Source organism: Papio anubis, chromosome 4, assembly GCF_008728515.1.
Source record: "Papio anubis isolate 15944 chromosome 4, Panubis1.0, whole genome shotgun sequence".
Taxonomy (NCBI): domain Eukaryota; kingdom Metazoa; phylum Chordata; class Mammalia; order Primates; family Cercopithecidae; genus Papio; species Papio anubis.
This window is the reverse complement of record NC_044979.1, coordinates 109,817,207-109,840,175: the sequence shown is the minus strand read 5'-3', so window position 1 is coordinate 109,840,175 and position 22,969 is coordinate 109,817,207. Positions and strand designations below refer to the sequence as shown.

At 39.0% G+C, this 22,969-nt stretch overlaps 1 pseudogene; it reads right to left on the bottom strand.

The window, feature by feature from the left end:
- Positions 1 to 388: 388 nt before the first annotated feature.
- LOC108584799 lies at positions 389 to 1,044 on the bottom strand (annotated as a pseudogene).
- Positions 1,045 to 22,969: the final 21,925 nt, after the last annotated feature.

Below are 22,969 nucleotides of genomic sequence, written 5' to 3'. Positions count from 1 at the left end.
TCGATCTCCTGACCTCATGATCCGCCTGCCTCGGCCTCCCAAAGTGCTGGGATTACAGGCGTGAGCCACCGCGCCCGGCCAGAACTAATTTCATCTTAACAGTTTAACAAGGTGGACATTTCAACACTCTGAAGTGTATTTAGGTGACATGTATCTTTTATGTTAACTCTACTTCCTTTAATGACCTACTAGTAAACTTAGTCACTAGTAATTCAATCACCAGGCAAATCAAGCCTGCAAGAAAGGAAGCCAATATTCAAAATGCTGTTACCATCTTAACCCACTCAAATAGTTTATTTTCAACATTAATATGTAACTTCAATAATGAGATGTCTAACTAAAGCAAGCTCCTCCAACAAGATCAAGACAGCATCTCTTCTTCTAAGGCTTAAGTTTTTGCCTAGAATTCCCGATAGCCCATACCAACCCAGCCATTGCTCCTACAACAAAGCCTTGGGCTCCCACACGCATGTGGATCAGATGATGGAACATTTTAGTATTTCCCCTCCTCTTCAATTTGTGTAATCCGTATGCAACAATTGCTATAAAACCTGCCATTCCAATGGGGGTGAATGGTGCCTCTTTAGCTTTTGAGTAAGTTTGGATCCCTGATCTTCATCATACAAAGAAAAGGAAACATCTGTGTCTGTCGACATAGTGATCGCTCAAAGAATCTACCTAGAGCGAGAAAACCTCTCACATGCTAACTGACTTCTCTGTTCTATTTATTTATCTATTTGTGAAATAAGAACCTCCAGCTAGACTCCAAACCCAGTGGTACAAGGGAGAGAAAACAGTCATCACTGGAGAAAGCTACAGGGAGATCAATGTCCTCAGGGAAGAGCCAGGTTTCAGTCAAAGCAAGAAGGCCAAGGGAACACTTAGAGAAAAGCTATCTATATAATTTCTCCAAATGAAACCATACCTTAACACACTTAGTATGGTAATCTAAAGTCAAAATTATTATTACTAGAGACAGACTCTCACTCTGTCACTCAGGCTAGAGTGCAGTGGCGCCATTTCAGCTCACTGCAGCCACCATCTCTCAGGTTCAAGTGATTCTCCTGCCTCAGCCTCCCGAGTAGCAGGGATTACAGGTGCCCACACCACACCTGGCTAATTTTTGTATTTTTAGTAGAGACAGGGTTTCATCATGTTGGCCAGGCTGGACTTGAACTCCTGACTTCAAGTGATCCACCCACCTCAGCCTCCCAAAGTGCTGGGATTACAGGTTTGAGCCACTGTGCCCAGCCAAAATTAGTTTCTCTTAGACATTGCAGAATCTTTTTTGCATGTAATGTTAATTGGTGAGGAGTTCTTTTGTAGACAATCTTGTTTTGTTATTTTCTCAATATAAATAAATCTAAAGTTCCAATAAAATCTAAAATTCTGAAATTTTACTTTGATCTACTCCAAGTTTGAAACCTTTGTCATGTATCTTGCTTGGTATTCCATAGGCCTCTTACATTAGAAGACTCATTTCTCCTTTAACTCTGGAAATTTTTCTTTTAGTATTTCTTTGTGTATTTCTTCCTCCAAATTATCTGTGTTTTCTCCTTTTGGAACCGCTATAGGATGGATAATGCGAAATCTGGATCTATTCATTTCTCAATTTGCCTTTATACTTTTTAAAAATTTTTAATGGTTAATTTTAAGGAGGATCATCCCTAGCATCTCTCGACTTGATATTTAGGTTAATTTGCTCTTTTTTGAGATAGAGTCTCACTCTATTGCCCAGGCTGGAATGCAGTGGGGCAATCTTGGCTGACTGCAATCTCTGCCTTCTAGATTCAAGTGATTCTCCTGCTTCAACCTCCCAAGTAGCTCGGACTACAGGCACGCACTGCCAGGCCTGGCTAATTTTTTATATTTTTAGTAGAAACAGTGTTTCACTATGTTGGCCAGGCTGTTCTCAAATTCCTGACCTCTGGTGATCTGCCCACCTTGGCCTCCCAAAGTGCTGGGATTACAGGTGAGAGCCACCACAGCCAGCCTGATTTGGTGTTTTAAAAAGCGGGATTATTCCCCCAATAAAGTGGGAGACAGAATAGGAGATAAGATGGAGAAAAAGAGATAAACGTTATCAGGCTTCTCTCACAACTATAGAATTATGAATCATTGCTTCCTACACAAGGCTGTTGTTTCAAATTGCTTCAAGGCCTTATACCATTAAATAGAAGGTCAGATCGATGAATAAGTTACAAAAATGAAGCATGGAATGGAAACTCTCTTATTGTCCATCACACTACTTCATCAGAAAAAAATTTGAGGCAGGGGGCAGAGTCTCACTCTGTTGCCCAGGCTGAAGTGCAGTAGCACGACTATGGTTCTCTGCAGCCTCAACTTCCTGGGCTCAAGCAATCCTCCCACCTCAGCCTCATGAGTATCTGGGACTACAGGCATGCTTCACCATGACTGGCTAATTTTTAAATGTTATTTTTGTAGAGATGGGGTCTTGCTGTTTTGCCAGGGCTGGTCTCAAACTCCTTGACTCAAGTGATTCTCCCACCTTGGCTTCCCAAAGTGCTGGGATTGGCCAGGCGTGGAGGCTCAGGCCTGTCATCCCAGTGCTTTGGGAGGCCAAGGGGGTAGGATCACATGAGCTCAGGAGTTTGATCAGCCTGGGCAACAAAGTGAGACCCTGTAAAAAAAAAATTAGCCAGGCATGGCGCCACACACCTGGGGTCCCATCTACAAGGGAGGCTGAAGCAGAAGGATCACCTGAGTGAAGGAAGTTGAGGCCACAGTGAGCCATGTTTGTGCCACTGCACTCCAGCCCAGGTGCCCAAAAAAAAAAGAAAAGAAAAAGTGTTGGCGGTGAAACTCCATCTCTACTGAAATACAAAACTTTAGCCAGGCGTGGTGGCGGGCGCCTGTAGTCCCAGCTACTCGAGAGGCTGAGGCAGAATGGCGTGAACCTGGGAGGCGGAGCTTGTAGTGAGCCAAGATCGCGTGACTGCCCTCCAGCCTGGGCGACAGAGCGAGACTCTGTCTCAAAAAAAAAAAAAAAAAAAACGAAGAAAAAGAAGAAGTGTTGGGATTACAGGCCTGAGCCACCATGCCAGGCCTTAGATTTTTGTTTTCTTTTTCGAGACAGTGTCTTGCTTTCTTGCCCAGGCTGGAGTGTAATGATGCAGCCACAGCTCACTGCAGCCTGCAACCCTTGGCCTCAAGAGATCCTTTCACCTCAGCCTCCCAAAGTGCTGGGGTTATAGGCCTGAGTTACCACATCCAGTCTGGTCAGAAATGTTATAGAAGAAAGGCAGAGGAGTGATTCAATTTGTGTCCTTTTAACAATTAACACAGTTACAATTATAACAAAAATTTGAACTACAAATTCAACAGATTTATCTTCATAGCTTTCACAATCGTTATTAAAAATCAGGTACCAACCAAACTTTTTTCTCCACTATAGAATTCTCCCTACCACCACCATTTTAATTGGAGTCTGTGTAAGTTGTCTTTTGCTGCATCTATTATACCGGCATGAAAAAGGACTTCCTGAATTTATTGGCCCTGAGCTTGGAATTTTCCTGGAGTTTTTCACCATGTGGTAGTTCCCACCAATGTTTTTGGTTATTTTCTCTACTCTCATTTCTCCATTTGTTACAGTGTGGATATGTGTCCCCAGCCCCAAAGTCTCACATTGAAATGTAATCCCCAGTGTTGGAGGTGGGGTCTGGTGGGAGGTGACTGGATCATGGTGGTGGATTTCTCATGAATGCTCTAGCACCATTTCCCTTGGTACTGTTCTCATGGTAGTGAGTTCTCATGAGATCTGGTCATTTGTATCAGCATGCAAGAAGGATGTTAATTTTTGGGTGATGGAATGGTTATGGATTTACTATATGTATTCTCTCAAAATTCATGTTGAAGCCCAGTGTGACTGTATTTGGGTTAAAAAAAAAAAAAAAAAAAAATTAAGGTTAAATGAGGCCATGAAGGTGAAGCCCTGATCCATTGGGATCAGTGCCCTTATAGGAAGAGACACCAGAGAGCTCACTCTTCTCTCTCCTCATGGACTCTGAGGAAAAGGCCATGTGAGGACAAAATGAAAAGGCAGCTGTCTGCAAACCAGGAAGAGAGCACGCACCAGAAATCAAGTCATGCCAGACCTTTATCTGGGACTTCTACCTCCGTAACTGTGAGAAGTCAGTTTCTGTTGTTTCAGCCACGTAGCCTGTGGACATTCGTTATGGCAGCCCTAGCTGACTGAGTATGCTCAAATTCCATCCCTGCTATGTGGCAGTCCCTGGCTACTAACCTTGGGTAATTTAATGTCTTTTCACCAGTGTCCTCATCTGTAAAATGTAGGTAGGAATACTATCTACTTCATAGGAGTCATGAGGACCAAATGATGTAATATTTGTAAGAGCTTAGAATAGTGCCTAGTGCACAGTAAACACTAAAGTGTTAATCATCTACAGCAAATGCAGTGATAATTTTTTTTTAAATTTTTCTAGAGACAGGGTCTCACTGTCACCAAGGCTGGAGTATGGTGGTGCAATCACAGCTCACTACAGCCTCGACCTCCTGGGCTCAAGCAATCTTCCCTCCTGAGTAGCTGGGATTACAATCATGCACCACTACATCAGCTAATTTTTTAATCTTTTATGAGACAGGGTCTGACTGTGCTGCCTGGGCTGGTCTTAAACTCCTGGGTTTAAGTGATTCTCCCACCTCAGCCTCCCCAACTGCTGGGATTACAGGCATGAGACACCATGCTCAGCCCAGTAATAATTTCATGTGAATGTTTCCTATAGTGCCCTTTGATAAAAAGCTGAGAGCGTAATAATAAAATGTTAGTTTAGGTAATTCTACAAACTTCAAGATAATGGTGGCAGTATTATGAAGACTAGCTTGATTTAAAGATACCGTTTAGAATAACTATAAGAATACATGGACTTGTTCCTAGGTTTAATGAAGTATTATTAGTGGTTTTGTGTTTTGTTCCAGATCATAACAATCTCCTATTTTTTTCTACAAGCTTTGACATTTACCTTTTGTATGTATGTCTAGAATCTATCTCAAATTAATGTTTGAATATGATGTGATATATGAGCCAAGCTTCCTTTCTTTTCCCACATGGAACCCAGTTGCTCCAGCAAAATGAATTGAAAAGATTATTTCATCTCCATTGAATCACATGAAGCTGAAAATGATTGTGAGGTCTATTTCTGGACTTGTATTCTGTTCCATTGGTCTATGTCTATTTTTCTTTTTCTTTTTTTGAAACAGAGTCTCGCTCTGTCTACCAGGCTGGAGTACAGTGGTGCTACCTTGGCTCACTGCAACCTCTGCCTCCTGGGTTCAATCAATTCTCCTACCTCAGCCTCCCGAGTAGCTGGGATTATAGGTGCCCACAACGCCTGGCTAATTTTTGTATTTTTAATAGAGACGGGGTTTCGCCATGTTGGCCAGGCTGGTCTTGAACTCCTGACCTCAGGTGATCCACCCATCTGAGCCTGCCAAAGTGCTGGGATTACAAGCATGAGCCACCGTGCCCGACCCTCTTTTTGTTTTCTTTATATGGAGTCTCACTCAGTCACCCAGGCTGGATTATAGTGATGATATCTAGGCTCACTGCAACCTCTGCCTCCTGGGTTCAAGCAATTCTCCTGCCTCAGCCTCCCGAGTAGCTGGGACTACAGGCTCATGCCCCCACGCCCAGCTAATTTTTGTATTTTCAGTAGAGACAGGGTTTTGCCATGTTGGCCAGGCTAGTCTCAAACTCCTAACCTCAAGTAATCCATCAGCCTCGACCTCCCAAAGTGCAGGGATTATAGGCATGAGCCACGGCACCTGGCCCTGGTCTATGTCTGTCTTTATGCTAATATCACACTATCTTAATAGTAGTTGCTTTATATTAAGCATTGAAATCTGGTAAAGTAAGTTCTTCAACTTTGTTCTTCAAGGTTGGCTTGGCTACAGTAGTTCCTCTGCATTTTCACATACATTTTAGTCTCAACATGTCAATTTACACACACACACAGACCTGCTAGGATTCTGACTGGAATTGCATTGAATCTATAAATTAGACCAATATGAGTAGCATTGACTTAATAATATCAAGCCTTGGCCAGGCACAGTGGCTCACACCTGTAATCCCAGCACTTTGGGAGGCTGAGGCGGGCAGAAAGCTTGAGTCCAGGAGTTTGAGACCAGCCTGGGCAACATGGCAAAACCCTGTCTCTACAAAAAATATAAAAATTAGCCAGGCGTGGTGGCATGCACCTGTCATCCCAGCTACTTGGGAGGCTGAGGCACGAGGATTGCTTGAGCCCAGGAAGGGGTAGTTGCAGTGAGCCGAGATTGCACCATTGCACTGCAGCCTGGGAGATGGTAATGAAACCCTGTCTCAAAAGTAACAATAATAATAATAATATCAAGCCTTCCAATCCATGAACTTTATCTACCTACCTACTTATGTAGCTTTCTGGTTATATAGACAGTCATGTGTTTCGTAATGATGGGGATACAGTCTGACAAATGCATTGTTAGGCAATTTTGTTGTTGTGTGAACATCATAAAATGTACTTACACAAACTAAGATGGTAGAGCCTACTATATACCTAGGCTATATGGTAAAGCCTATTGCTGCTAGGCTATAAACCTATACATGTTACTATGCTGAATATTGTAGGCAGTTGTAATACAATGTTAAGTATTTGTGCATCTAAACATAGAAAAAGTAATGCTTTGCCTTATGATGTTATGAAGGCAACAATGTCACTAGGCAACTAGCAACTAGGCTGGAGTGCAATGGTGCAATCTCAACTCACTGCAACCTCCGTCTCCCAGGTTCAAGCGATTCTCCTCCTCAGCCTCCCAAGTAGCTGGGATTACAGGCATGTGCCACCACACCCGGCTAATTTTTTTTATTATTAGTAGAGACAAGGTTTCACCATTTTGTCCAGGCTGGTCTCGAACTCCTGACCTCAGGTGATCTACCTGCCTCAGTTCATACAGCTAAAGACTAGATTGTTTTCCCAAGATAACATTCATTTATAGCTCTAATGCTGAAAGAGCAGCTTTTTAATGTAACAAATGATCTAGATACAGAAGTCATAGGTTTCTCTTCCTATGAGAAAAACGTTCAACAAAATATAAATCAAACAGCATCCCAGAGGCAATAGAATCTCATTGTACTGAAATGTTTACAAATTAAGGCTACCTTGGCATATAAACAATTTACAATTTATGATGGAACATTCCCATCAAATTGTTTACATATAAGAATTCAAGGCCGGGCGCGGTGGCTCACGCCTGTAATCCCAGCACTTTGGGAGGCTGAGGCGGGCGGATCACAAGGTCAGGAGATCGAGACCATGGTGAAACCCCGTCTCTACTAAAAATACAAAAAATTAGCCGGGCACGGTGGCGGGTGCCTGTAGTCCCAGCTACTCAGGAGGCTGAGGCAGGAGAATGGCGTGAACCCGGGAGGCGGAGCTTACACTGAGCCGAGATCAGGCCCAAACAACTAACACGGGGGGACGGGGCAGGCCCCCGAACCAAAAAAAAAAAAAGAATTCAAGGCCAGGTGTGGTGGCTCACACCTGTAATCCCAGCACTTTGGGAAGCTGAGGCAAGTAGATCACCTGAGGTCAGGAGTTCGAGACCAGCCTGGACAAAATGTTGAAACCTCGTCTCTACTAATAAAAAAATTAGCCGGGCCTGGTGGCACATGCCTGTAATCCCAGCTACTCGGGAGGCTGAGGAGGAGAATCGCTTGAACCTGGGAGGCAGAGGTGGCTGTGAGCTGAGATCACACCATTGCACCCCAGCCTGGGGGGGGATGAAAAGAGTGAAACTCCATCTCAAAAAAAAAAAAAAAAAAAAAAAAAATTCAAGCAATTTATTAAAGAATCATCAGTGGGGCTCATTTCAAACAAGTTAATATTATGCATCCTTACATTCAACTTAGTACACTCAGTTGCTATAAGGAGAGTAACTGTCGTCTTACTTCGGGAAACACCACTAGTAATGTTAAGAATCCAAACCAGTCAAAGGGCAAAGTATTACAGCATTTGGCTCATGAATGAAAAAGCCTACAATTATAATTTAGTTTTTCTAATTAGAACATGATCCAAATATGGGACGTTTTCTTGTTTTTCTTTGCTTTTGTGGCTCTCATACCCTTTTGGTTTTCTAAGCAAACTGAATCAGTAATGCCATTGAACAAATGATCTATACAATTCAGATTTTTACTAAATCCAGGTTTCAAGATGGCACAATGTTCCTAAGTTATGTTTCAATTAGTACATCTTTCTGATGCCAGGGAAAAGAAAACAAGGACTAATATGTCCTATAAAAAATGGTGACATATTCCTAAAGCTGTGTATTTATTTATGAAGAAAAGATGATTGTCCCACTTTATGCATGTGTAGATCCTGTTTTAGCCACTATGACAGAAGAAAGTCTCAGTGTAGAGGTCTACAATTCCGATAAATGTCTCTGCATTTCCCTACATTAAGTTTAGCTACTTTCTGTCCAGAATTATAACCACAGACCCTGAGATGTAGCTCTCAGATCTCCAAATGTCTTTCTTTTTTAGAAAATGGATTCCAGGAAGATTAAAAAGCAATACCAGCAGGTATAGGTGCAGAATTAGATGTAATCATTCAAAGCATTCAAGTAAAATTATGGCACTATAAATATCAGAAAAGCATCCCTTAGGTGTTCAAAACAAAACGTGTAAGTCATTCCTAACTCAGTGGAGCTTTATAGCATTTTCCCAGACAGGAAGGGGAAAAACAGTTAACATTTGAAAGTCCTGAAAGCTTTTCCCTTGGTTAATTACATTAGATGGCTTGTCTTTGATCGAATTCCTTCTTTTTTTTTTTTTCTTTTGAGATGTATTCTTGCTATGTTGCCCAGGCTGGAGTGCAGTGACTCGATCTCGGCTCACTGCAACCTCTGCCCCCCTGGCTCAAGTGATTCTCCTGCCTCAGCCTCCCGAGTAGCTGGGATTACAGGCGCCTGCCATCGTGCCCAGCTAATTTTTGTATTTTTAGTAGAGACAGGGTTTCACCATGTTGGCCAGGCTGGTCTGGAACTCCTGATCTCGTGATCCTCCCACCTCGGCCTCCCAAAGTGCTGGGATTACAGGTGCAAGCCACCGCGCCTGGCCAAATTCCTTCTTTTTAAAACATGGATAAAAGTATTACGGGCCAAGCATGGTGGCTCACATCTGTTATCCCAACACTTTGGGAGGTCAAGGTGGCTGGATCACTTGAGGCCAAGAGTTTGAGACTAGCCTGACCAAGATGGTGAAACCCTGTCTCTACTAAAAATACAAAAATTAGCTGGGTGTGGTGGCCTGCGCTTGCAAGCTACTCAGGAGGCTGAAGTGTAAGAATTGCTTGAACATGGGAGATGGAGGTTGCAGTGAGCCGAGATCACGCCACTGTACTCCACCCTGGGCGACAGAGGGAGATTCCATCTCAAAAAGAAAAAAAAAGAAGTATTACTGTTAAAACAGACAACATGTTGCAAATTAATTCTCATATAATGTACTCCAACAAAGCTTAGAAAATAAAGATGTTGAGGTGGCTTGTGACTAAGTCGAATAGTACTTTCCTCTGCTGACAACTTCTTTATATGTTGGACCCAACACTATGGTATGTTCAATTGTGCTGTATATGATCCTTTAATGTCACACGATGGTGGGTATGGATCTACAATGCCCAAGTCACACAGATTCCTCAGAGCCATCAAGTACTTACTTTATCCCACAGCTCCATTATAATCTTATGGGACAGTGTCATATATGTGGTCCATCATTGACTGAAATGTGGAAATGTCATCATGTGGCGCATGACTGTATACACACTGTCAGCCATCACGTCCATGGATTCAACCAACTGCAGCTCAAAAACATTCAGGAAAAAAAAATGGATGGTTTCATTCGTACTGAATATGTACAGCCTTTTTTTCCTTGTCATTCTCTAAACAATATGTTATAACAAATATTTACATATCAGTTTGTATCAGGTACTGTAAGTATCTAGACATGATTTAAAGAATACAGGAGGATGAGCATAGTTATATGGAAATACTACATCATTTTATATAAGGGCCTTGGACATCTGTGGATTTTGGAATCCTAGAGGGTCCTGGAACCAATCTCCCACAGATACCAGGGGACAGTGTGTATTTATATATGTAAGCACTCTCTCTGTGTGTGTGTGTGTCTCTCTCTCTATATATATATGTATATATAGTCTGTATATATGTGTGTGTGTATATGTACAGTCTCTATATATACTCTATACTATAAACTAAAGCCACTATATATAAATACTGTACACACATATATAAATATAAAATATATAGAATACACAATATTGCTATATATATATACACACACATATATATATACACACACACACACACATATATATTTTAGGTCTTCTTTACCTTCTCAGCAATATTTTGTAGTTTTTAGTGAAGTACAACTTTCTAAGGTGTATTTCTTAGTATTTGTTTTTGACAGTAATGTAGGCAGTGTTTACTGAGTTTCATTTTCCAATTCTTTGTGCTAATCCATATAAATACAATTAATTTTTGTATGTTGATCTTTTATTTAGTTTCTTTCTAAATAAGTTTATTGTTTGTAGGTTCTTTTGGATTTTCTATGAATACAATCATGTAATCTACACATAAACACAGCTTTATTTCTTCCTTTCCAGTTACTTCTTTTTTGAGAGACAGGGTCTCGCCGGGTCACCCAGGCTGCAGTGATGCAATGATAGTTCACTGCAGCCTCGATCAAATTCCTGGGCTCAAGCAATCGTCACACCTCGGCCTCCCAAAGTGCTGAGATTACAGGTGTAAGCCACTGTGCTCAGCCTACAATCTTTATATATTTTTTTCTCCTTACCTTATGGCTCAAACCTTTAGTAAAATATTGACAAGAAACAGTGATAGTAAATATCCTTATCTTGTTGTGGACCTAAGGGAGAGAGTGCTCAGTATTTCCTCTTCAGGTATGTTAACTATAGGATTTTTATAGACATCTTCTATCAGATCATCTATGTTCCTTGTATTTCTAGTCTGCTGAGAGTTTTTATCATAAGTGGGTGTTTACTTTTATAGTTTCTGAATTTGAGATTATCACATGATTTTTCTCCCTTATTCAGTGAAAGTGGTAAATTACATTGATTTCGGAATGTTTACCCAATCTTGCATTCCTGAATAAATCCTATGTGGTCCTGATATATCATCCTTTTAAAAAAAAAAAAAAAAAAAAAAATTCGCTGGGCGTGGTGGCTCAGGCCTGTAATCCTAGCACTTTGGGAGGCCGAGGCAGGTGGATCACCTGAGATCAGGAGTTAGAAACTAGCCTGGCCAACATGGTGAAACCTCGTCTCTACTAAAAATACAAAAAACATTAGCTGGGCATTGTGGCATGTGCCTGTAATCCCAGCTACTAGGGAGGCTGAGGCAGAAGAATCACTTGAACCAGGGACGTGGAGGTTGGAGTGAGCCGAGATGGCACCACTGCACATCAGAGCGAGACTGTGTCTCAAACAAACAAACAAAATCTCTTGGCCAGGCACGGTGGCTCACACCTGTAATCCCAGCACTTTGGGAGGCTGAGGCAGGTGGATCACTTGAGGTCAGGAACTTGAGACCAGCCTGGCCAACATGGGGAAACCCCATCTCTACTAAAAGCACAAAAATTAGCTGGGCGTGGTGGTGCACACCTGTAATCCCAACTACTCGGGAGGCTGAGGCAGGAGAATCTCTTGAACCCCGGGAGGTGGAGGTTGCAGTGAGCCTAGATCGCGCCACTGCACTACAACCTGGGTGACAAGAGTGAGACTCCGTCTCAAAACAACAACAACAAAAAAAAAACCTCTGGATTTTCCAACTTTTTTTTAAGGATGTTCAAGAGAAATATTGACTTGTAACATTTTTGTAAAGTCCCATGTCAGGTTTTGGTGTTAAGAGTTGCGCTAAACTCAGAAAACCAGTTGGAACATGTTCCTTCTATCTCTAATCTCAGGGTGTATAAAAAATTATTTTTTTCAGAAGAATTCATCAGCAAAGCATTCTGAGGCTGCAATTATATTATTTTTTTTTGTGGAAAGATTTTCAATTACAGATTCATTCTCATTAATAGATACAAGATTTTGGGATTTCTTCTGTCAGTTTTAAGCTGTATTTTCCTATATCATCTAACTTATCAGATTTACTGGAACAAATTAAGCTTAAGAACAGGCAAAATTAATTGAGTGTTAGAATAGTGATTTCTTCTAGGGGTACTGATTGAGAAGAACATGACCTGGAGTAACACAGATTTTCTCCATCTTGACCTGGGTCATTATGTAGGTGTTAATATAAAAATCCATTAAATGTACTTAATTTAACTTTAATGTAAACATATTACAATTTAAAAATTACATGGAAAATAAACTTAAGATTTTGATGCTTATTCAAGACTGAAAATTTTGAGTTCAAGTGTGGCCTGAGAGCTGATTTGAGTGCTTACTGGAGATCTGAATTTTCAAAGTGAATTGTTCCTATGCTAGGATATCTTATTTATATCATTTCCTCCTAGCAATCATAGAATTTGCTTATTCTTATCTCTTCCAATAGACAGCAGAGAAATAAATCATGTGAAATTGGAAAGAGTAAGTTCCAGGGTTTACATGACAAGGAACAAATGGACTACATATACTGTTTTTTGTTGTTGAAATGGAGTCTCACTCTGTCACCCAGGCTGGAGTGCAGTGGTGTGATCTCGGCTGACCTCAGCTCACTGCAACCTCTGCCTCCTGGGTTCAAGTGATTCTCGTGCCTCAGTCTCCTGAGTAGCTAGGACTATAGATGTGCACCACCATGCCCAGCTAATTTTTGTATTTTTAGTAGAGATAGGGTTTTGCCATGTTGGACAGGCTGGTGTTGAACTCCTGGCCTTAAATGATCCACCCACCTCAGCCTCCCAAAGTGCTGGGATTACAGGCATGAGCCATGGATTACATACACTTTAGACAGTTCTTCATTCATCTTTTTCTGTCAGATATTTAAGGTGGAACTAGATAGAAAATAGTTCAAAACCTGAAGGAAAGCCTCAAGAGTGAATATTGTTGCTTTGTTCACTGGAACCCATAAATTCCTACTTTAAAAAAAAATTATTTTATTACAAGTACGTTTTTCTTAATTAAGATAAAAAATAAGCATCAAAGCAGCAGCAAAATTCCCCCTTCCCCACTCCCACCCAGTTCCTCTGTCAGTCACAACAGCAAACATTCGGGGAGCCCTGAAGTATGTACAAGGCACAATTCAGTTACTTAATCCTCAACACAAACCTTTAGGTACTGTACCTACTTCATGAATGAAAAAACTAAGAAATAAGGGAGTTTTAATAGCTTGTCTATGGCTATACAGATTAATAAATAGTAAAACCAGGATTTGGTCTTGGCTCCCAAGTCTCTTTTTAAAACAATCTGCAATATTATAACCCACAATTGGTTTCAGTTTTCAAATACTCCTTCTATGCACTATGTAGACATACTTATTTAATACAATGGAGTCATTCTATACTTTTATCCATATAACTGTTCTCCTACAAATGAATATTTAACATATTTACCTTTTTTCACTTTATAATTATATATAAAATTATACAGACAGAAATAAGCTAAATATATATATGTCCAGAAGTGGAGTTGCTAGTCAAAGTGTATTTGTTCTTTCTCAGTATTTTAAAGTTTTCCCATTCAGATCTATGAAAATGTGTGGTTTTTTTTTTCAAAATTTGCCTCTTCCTATTTCTTCTTGTAGATAATCATTTGTCCCAGGAATCTTTATATCTGGTAGAACAAATCCAAAATCTTGTTCTTCGAAATTACCTTAGCTATTCATGGCGTCTTCTACACACAGTAGTTCCCCTTTATCCATAGTTTTGCTTACCTCAGTTATCAGAGGTCAACTGCAGTCTGAAAATATTAAATGGAAAATTCCAGAAACAATTCATGAGTTTTAACTTGTGAGCAGTTCTGAGTAGCATGATAAAATCTCACACCATCCTGGCTCTGCCTGCTGTAGATACTACCTGCCCATTAGTCACATGTAGCTGTCTCGGTTATCAGATTTAAAAAACATAGTATTATGCAGGGTTTGGTACTATTTGCAGTTTCAGGCACTGAGTGGTGAGTCTTGGATCACGTACCCACAGATAAGGTGAGACTACTGTAAATGTTACTAGTGATTCATGCAAATCTATCAATGCTAATAATAGTTTATCTTGTGTGCTTTACATAGACAATCACTTAAGTCTAACTAATAACTTTTTCTGGCCAGGTACAGTTGCTCACACCTGTAATCCTCCCATTTTGGCCTCCCAAAGTGGGAGGATCACTTGAAGCCAGGAGTTTGAGACCCGCCTGGGCAATATAGTGAGACTCTGTCTCTAAAAATAAAATTAAAAATTAGCCGGGCATAGTGACTTGTGCCTGTAAGTCCCGGCTGTTTGGGAGACTGAGGCGGTAGGATGACTTGAGCCCAGGATTTCAAGGCTGCAGTGAGCTATGATCGCACCACTGCACTCCAGCCTGGGTGACAGAGCAAGACCCTGTCATAGATAGATTAGATAGATAGATAGATAGATAGATAGATAGATAGATAGATAGATAGATAGATAGATAGAGATAGACAGACAGACAGATAAAATTATGCCTTTTCAAACCCTTCTCTACCTTCCTCCATCCCTCAAAACTGCAGACTACCTGAACAGTAACTAATAATGGACATCCTTGTCTATTCCTCATCTTAAAATAAATGTGTCTAACATTCTACCCCAAGTATGTTTGCTGGATTACATTTTAGAAATAATTACAATAGGCCGGGCGCGGTGGCTCACGCCTGTAATCCCAGCACTTTGGGAGGCCGAGGCGGGCAGATCACAAGGTCAGGAGATGGAGACCACGGTGAAACCCCGTCTCTACTAAAAATACAAAAAATTAGCCGGGCCCGGTTGTGGGCGCCTGTAGTCCCAGCTACTCAGGAGGCTGCGCCAGGAGAATGGCGGGAACCCAGGGGGCGGAGCTTGCAGTGAGCCGAAATCGCGCCACTGCACTCCAGCCTGGGCGACAGAGCGAGACTCCGTCTCAAAAGAAAAAAAAAAGAAAGAAAGAAATAATTACAATAGTTAAATAAGAGAACTAAAACATCACTTTTTTTTTTTTTTTGAGACAGAGTCTCGTTCTGTCACCCAGGCTGGAGTGCAGTGGCGTGATCTCAGCTCACTGCAACCTCCGCCTCCCAGGTTCAAGAGATTCTTCTGCCTCAGTCTCCACACTAACTGGGACTACAGACACCACCACCATGCCCAGCTAATTTTTTGTACGTTTTGTAGAGACGGGGTTTCAACCTGTTGGCCAGGCTGGTCTCGAACTCCTGACCTCAAGTGATCTACCAGCCTCAGCCTCCCAAAGTGCTAGGATTATAGGGTGAGCCACTATGTCTGGCCTAAAACATCATTTTTTAAATGAGTCTAAAATCATGACTCTTACTACAAAACAAAAGAGGAAGAAGTAGAGGCTTAGAATAAAGTGAAAATGTGCAAATTCCATTTTATATAGGAGGCAGTCGATGGCAACTTTTATTCCTGAAGTTACTCATTCAAGAAATTGTTTTAAGTATGTCTCTGACATATTTAAAGCTGAATAGAAAATAGTATGTACACCTTACAAATTAAGAGAAGGCCCCCAAATTCAAATTTTAAAATTCTTGGCTCGGGGCGTTGGCTCATGCCTGTAATCCTAACATTTTTGGAGGCCAAGGTGGGTGGATTGCTTGAGCCCAGGAATTTGAGACCAGCTGGGCAACATGGTAAAACCCCATCTCGACTAAAAATACATACATAAAAAAAAAAAAATTAGACGGGCAAGGTGGCATGCACCTGTAGTTCCAGCTACTTGGGAGGCTGAGGTGAGAGGATCACCCAAGATCACGCCACTGCACTCCACCCAGGTGATGAGTGAGTCCCTGTCTCAAAATAAAACCAAAAAAATTCTTTTCAGAAAAGATTAAAAACAAAACAATTAACACTAAGAAGAAAAAAAAAAGCAGACAAGCAGAGCATAAAATTAAAAGAAGACCATCTAACTGTGGTAATGCTAAAACTGAATGTAAAATTCAAAATGTTAAAAAATGTAAATAAATGGGACAAAAATTAAGTAGTTGTGAGCCTTTATGTGCTGAGTATAGCACTGAATACAAAAAGCAAAAGGGATTCAAATATACAAGGCACTGAATAAAAAGGAAAAAAATACGTAACAGCAGTATCGGCTTTATTTTCCATTTCTCACTACTTGAGAGAAATAAGCATATAGAGAATCCACCAGTGTTTAATTATTAATATTGATTACATGGATAGATAACAAATTGCACTGAAGAACACATCCTTCCTAGCACCGGGGAAATAGTTACAAAATGTCTGCTTAGCAGGCTAAAAAGAAATCCTGAATAAATTTCCAGAAGCAGACTACATACACTAACTCTGTGTATTAGAACTACAAACTGTTAACAAAAACTAAAAAATAAAATATACCCAACCACATGGAAATAGAAACATACTATCCTAAACAACTCAGATCAAGTAGTCACATTTTAGCCACTAAATACTTAGAAAACAGTAATGAAAACACTTTTTTTTTTTGGAAACAGCCTCGCTCTGTCGCCCAGGTTGGAATGCAGTGGCATAATCTCAGCTCACTGCAACCTCCACCTCCCAGGTTCAAATAGCTGGGATTACAGGTGCACACCACTATGCCTGGCTGATTTTTGTATTTTTAGTCGAGATGGGGTTTCCCCATGTTGACCAGGCTTGTCTCAGACTCCTAGGATCAAGCAATCCTCATGTTTTGGCCTCCCAAAGGGCTGGGATTACAGGCGTGAACCACTGTGTCTGAATGAAAACGTTTTTAACCTACAGGATGGAACCAAATAAATAACCAGAGGAGATTCATAACATTAAAATGGTTCCTTGAAAGAAAAAAAACTGAAAGAAAAATAAATGGACCAATTATTCAACTCAATAAATAGGAATAAATAAGGGAAGTAGAAGAAGGAATCAAAGTAAAAATACGTAAATAAATTAGAAAATAAATGATAGTTTCTTATTCCCAGGTGGTGAGAGAGAGAATGGAGGTAGCCTGGGCAAACCTTAGCTAGTTTAATCAAGAAAGAGAGAAAAGACACAAAAAGTGTATGTAATTATAAAATGTATTTAAAATATTTAGATTATGTGCAATTATAGGCTTAAAACATTTTAAATAAAAGGTAAATGATGAATTTCCAGAAAAAGGGAAATTACCAAGATTTACCTGGTAAACAGACCTGTCAACAGACCAACACATAAGGAAATAGAAACATGAAAGAATTACTTTCAAGAGCCAAGTATATCTGCTTATAAATAAAATAGCTCCAACTTCAAAAAACAGGTAATTCTCAGGAGATATATATATATATATACACACACACACACACACACACACACACACACACACTTTTTTTTGTTGTTTGTTTTGAGACAGGGTCTCACTTTGTCACCCAGACTGGACACTGGCTCAATCTCAGCTCACTGCAACCTCTGCCTCCCAGGTTCAAGTAATTCTCCTGCTTGAGTCTCCCGAGTAGCCGGGATTATAGGCATGCGCCACCATGCCCGGCTAAGTTCTTTGTATTTTTGGTGGTAACAGGGTTTCACCATGTTGCCCAGGTTGGTCTTGAACTTCTGAGCTCAAGCAATCCACCCGCCGCTGTCTCCCAAATGTTGGGATTACAGATGTGAGCCACGGCACCCAAGAGGATCTATATTCTAAATAAAACATTAGTTTTCCAGTTTATTCTGCCAACCTGTCATAACCTGTTAATAAAATTAATATAGATACAAAACATAGATACAAAGTCCCAAATACATGGTTAGGAATTAGAACATAACAGCATTGTAAATTAATGGTTATTACATTCTATTAATAAAATTGGTGTCTGTCATCAAAACAGCAAATGCATATAATGTCATTTGAAAAAAAAAAACTGTAACAGCTGATCCTAATAAGCAGGCTTCATGAAAAAAGATTCTTAAACATAATATTCTATTTTTAACCTATAAATTACACAAGTGAAACACTAAAAATCAGATATCAGTAAAATCAGAAACAAGAATGCCCATTATTATACTTACTCACTGAAAACTATTAAAAATGATGATAAAAATTATGTAGTTAGTTTAACAGCAACAATAATCAGCTTTACAGTATAAGTGGTGACTAGTTAAAAATATTATAATACTTACGAGGAGTCCGTATCTAAAAGCCACAAAAATATTTTTGGAAACTTGAAAAAAGAACATAAAGAAAATTTTGGAACCCTTACCAGCCTGGCCAACATGATGAAATACCGTCTCTACTAAAAATACAAAAATTAGCCAAGTGTGGTGGCAGGGGCCTGTAATCCCAGCTACTTGGGAGGCTGAGGAAGGAGAAACTTGAACCTGGGAGGCAGAGGCTGCAATGAGCTGAGATTACACCACCACATTCCAGCCTGGGCGACAGAGTAAAACTCTGTCTCAAAAAAAAAAAAAAAAAAAAACTCTTTGGGGAACATGTAAAACAACAATTCTACTAAGTTCTCAATGGAAAGATCCCCTAAGTAAAAAACATTTAATATGTTTCTAATTAAAATCCTAACAGAATACTTGAGAAAATAAATGATTCTGAAAGTCACATGGAAAAATAGACAGGAATAGAAAACTCTGAAAAGGGGACAATTAAAGTTCTGCCTGACAAATTTTATGTGGTACACATTGTTCGAGGAATTGAAAATAAAGTGATTTTTAAAACACACACTGTCAGATGCCTAGTTTATAATGATACAAGTGTAGGACTTGTAAACAGAAGAGAAAGATTAAAAAAAAAAAGTGTAAAAAAGTTGGATCCATATCTGAAAACATCTATAAAATAAATTATAGAATGGTTTAGAATTAAATGTATACTAAAATATGTGTAAATATTTAAATAACCTTGGAGTAGGAAAATTTCTCTAAAGAGAAATAAGGAAAAGATTAACAGCCTTAACTACATAAAATATTTTTATATTAACTACAAATATATTTGTTATGGGACAATTTTAATATATACATACAATATATTGTATATATGCATATATGTATGTATATTATATATATTGTATATATAATATATAGCATATACAATAGACATACATAATACACATTTACAATATATACAATATATACATATACACGTATATTATGCATACATATAGTATATATTATGCATACAAAAGTATGTATATGTATATACATAATATTATTAGGATCTGCTGTTAAAGGTTTTTTTCAAACATCTGAATAGTTAATAAAAGACCTGGCTAACATATGAAGTGTTGGACTTCACTAGTAATCCAAGAAATATGAATTAAAACAAGATGAGTTACCACCTGTCTAACAAAGATCTCTAACTTTTAAGTACCCAACATGGCTAAATGAAAAAGTTAAGGAACAGGAATGTGAAATTGGTAAACTTTTCCCTAGAGAGATTTGGATCTAGCAAACATTCTAAAAGTGCATTCCTTATACCAGCAACTCCAAGGAAATTAATTTATGTTTGTGTGTATGTATTTTTGTGGATTTTCATCACATTATTTGTAACAGAAAATCCAAAATATTGTGTCCAGCAATGAGAAATTGTGAAAGTATGGTTCCTCTATAAAGCAATAATTTACAACCATCAAAAAGAGGGTGGGCTGGGCACAGTGGCTCATGTCTTTAATCCCAGCATTTTGGGAAGCCAAGGTAGGAGGACTGCTTGAGGTCAGGAGTTCAAGATCAGCCTGGGCAACACAGGGAGACTCCATCTCTACCAAAAATTTAAAAAATTAGCCAGGCATGGTGGTGCTCATTTGTAGTCCCAGCTACCTGGAAGGCTGAGGCAGGAGGATCACTCAAGCCTAGGAGTTTGAGGCTGCAGTGAGCCATGATCTTGACATTGCATTCCAGACTGGGGGGACACAGTGAGACCTTGTCTCTAAAAAATAAAAAAAACAAGAGGGTAGAATTTAATTGATTGATACCAAGAGATGTTCACAACATATTACTAAATGAAAAAAATCAAATTACAAAGCTATGGGCAGTATGATCCCATTGTTTTAAGAAAAATCAAACAAGATACGCATTTAAATACATCCATCAAAGGCAAAATATTAGGTGGTTATCTGGGGTTGTTCTTCTCTGTGTTCCTATTTCCGCATATGTACTAATTATAAAAAGAAAAAAGGATTCCACATCTTAACCTTTGTCGAAAAAACACGGCACAGTGGATTACAAGTGGTCATCTTTATCAGATAAAAACTTCAAAAAGTCTGTTCTGGATAGAAGCAAAAAGCATACAAGGCTGAAAAATGGCCTGGGAGTGTTATGGCAATTTATTTACAGACTATTGAATGCAGCCTGAAAAAAAATGGTAAAAAACAAATGGTTTATATTAATACATTAGATGTTAACAGTTACAAGACTTAACTTTCAATCGTTCTTGCAAAAGGGTACAATACTTTTACAACAAATTAACTGGGAAAAAACTTAAAAGAGTGATTCTGTATTCACCATAGAGCCTCATTTGAATACAATTAGAAAATTCATTTTTAATTGGACATTTGATAGGCTGAAATGAGTTAAGACCCACAGACTCTGTCAGTCCATAAAATTAAAAGAATAAGTTCTTCCCATTACGATAAAAATTTTCCATTTTCGCTGTCTTCAACTGGATCCCATGACAGCTTATTATTAATAGCTTTTATTTTTAAGTAGAAACATTTAAGAAATTATCTGGAGAAGCTTTTGGTAAATGGCAAACTATTGCTCCCTTTAAAACACCACTTGAAATTACAAAACCCTGAAAGTATTTCTGTTGATTTTTTAAGAAAAAGTTCCAAATCAATAGGTTTTATTGCATAAAACCTTGAAAGAACTTAAAAGCGAATTATGTTTGCAAGACTACTGATAACCAATCTTCTTTGAACAAATGAAAAATATATACAGGATTTGCCTTTTCAAAGATTATCCATATATGAAACAAACAGCCCCTTCAGGCTCCTAGATTTTGAAAATGTCTTTTTCTATTTTTTTCTAAATAAAAATTGTTTTTTAAGCAGACTTTTTAAAGCCACTTGTGTTAAGCCATTAGTCCAACAGTCTAAATTTAATTATTTTACTGTATCACTGGTCAAGTTATTTTGAAGCAATTTCCCTATTAAAAAGTTAAGTATTTACTGCAGAATTTGGGTATGGCTTAGAGGAACAAGCACAGGCAATCCAGTCGCCAAAGTTTCTGGCAATCCCTTTCTCTAAGCCTTATTTTTCTTAGCTGTAAAGTAAGAAGACTGACCGGATAATTTTAGATTATTGGGACATCTCGTTCAGACTTTTAAAATATCAAAAGGCAGACTGGGCCAAAAAAAAAAAAAATCGAAAGGATATTATATCCCAGCTGATCTATGGTCAAAACATGTATTTCAGCTTTTTTTTTTTTTTTTTTTTTTTTTTTTTTCCGCTGTCTCCTACAGGAAGGATTCAGCTTTTTGGAAAAGAAAGCAAGTCCCCTCCCCCTAAAAAAAGAAAAAATAAAAATAAAAAAGGAAAACAAAAAGCCCTAGGATGAAAAATCATCCCAAATTGGATTAAGCTCAAAGCAAACAGCAAAACCTTAACTCAGAAGTACCAGATTAGATTGTAAACATTTACGTATTCACTTTTCATTTTTCTCAAGAAGCCTTGATATTTCTTACAAATAGGCCATTGCAAACTGACCAGATTCAACTTAAAATTTTATCACTGACTTTCCAGTTGTTTGATTTCTCTCCATAACCATCTCTATCCAAATTTCAAAAAGATACTCAAATTTTCATGCCCTACATTCACTTAAGTACAATTTAGATACAGCTGAGGGTAGCAATACCACTAGCTTCTCCAGACATTTAAAAAATCTTGCTCACTGGCCAGGCACGGTGGCTCACGCCTATAATCCCAGCACTTTGGGAGGCCGAAGAGGGCGGATCACAAGGTCAGGAAATCAAGACTATCCTCGCTAACATGAAGAAACCCCGTCTCTACTAAAAATACAAAAAATTAGCCGGGCGTGGTGGCAGGCGCCTGTAGTCCCAGCTACTCAGGAGGCTGAGGCAGGAGAATGGCGTGAACCCGGGAGGTGGAGCTTGCAGTGAGCCGAGATCATGCCACTGCACTCCAGCCTGGGCGACAGAGCAAGACTCCGTCTCAAAAAAATAAATAAATAAAAAATCCTGTTCACTGTCAGCACACTGGAAGTATGATTTAACACTGTTGATGATTACTGATGTTACCCCAAGGACTAGATTAGTACCTGGCATGTTGTAGGCACTGACTATGTATTTGCTGACTTAATAAAGCTCTGAATCACAGCTAGAATTATTACCTTATTTCACATTCCACAAATGACAACTCCTTAAAATTAGCATTTGAAGGTTTCACAAGTGACTTGCAACTCTCTAACAAATAATGAAGACGTGGGAAACATACTGAGTTGCATGCAGAAAAATCTGCTGTGTCAGTAAACACAAAAGGGAATTTCACATGGAAGAAGATAAATACTTTCTTCTTTTCGTAGGTCAAATCTTTTATATTTTTGTCTTCTTAACTTGAAATCTGACTTACCTGCTTTTTTCCAAAAAATTTAAGCAATATTTTGTGTTCCTTAGATTTCACTCAAATTTTCAGCGATGACTGCTGTTATTGTAACTATAACCTACAGAATTAGTGATTTCCCAACTTTTTTCTATTAATCCAAATTCACTGAATTAAAATATTAAATGCTATGAAGGGAAGCATTAAAATTTTTTACTATCATATTTCATCAATTATAAGACAAATATTCTATATAATAACATGTCTGAATCTGGGATGCAG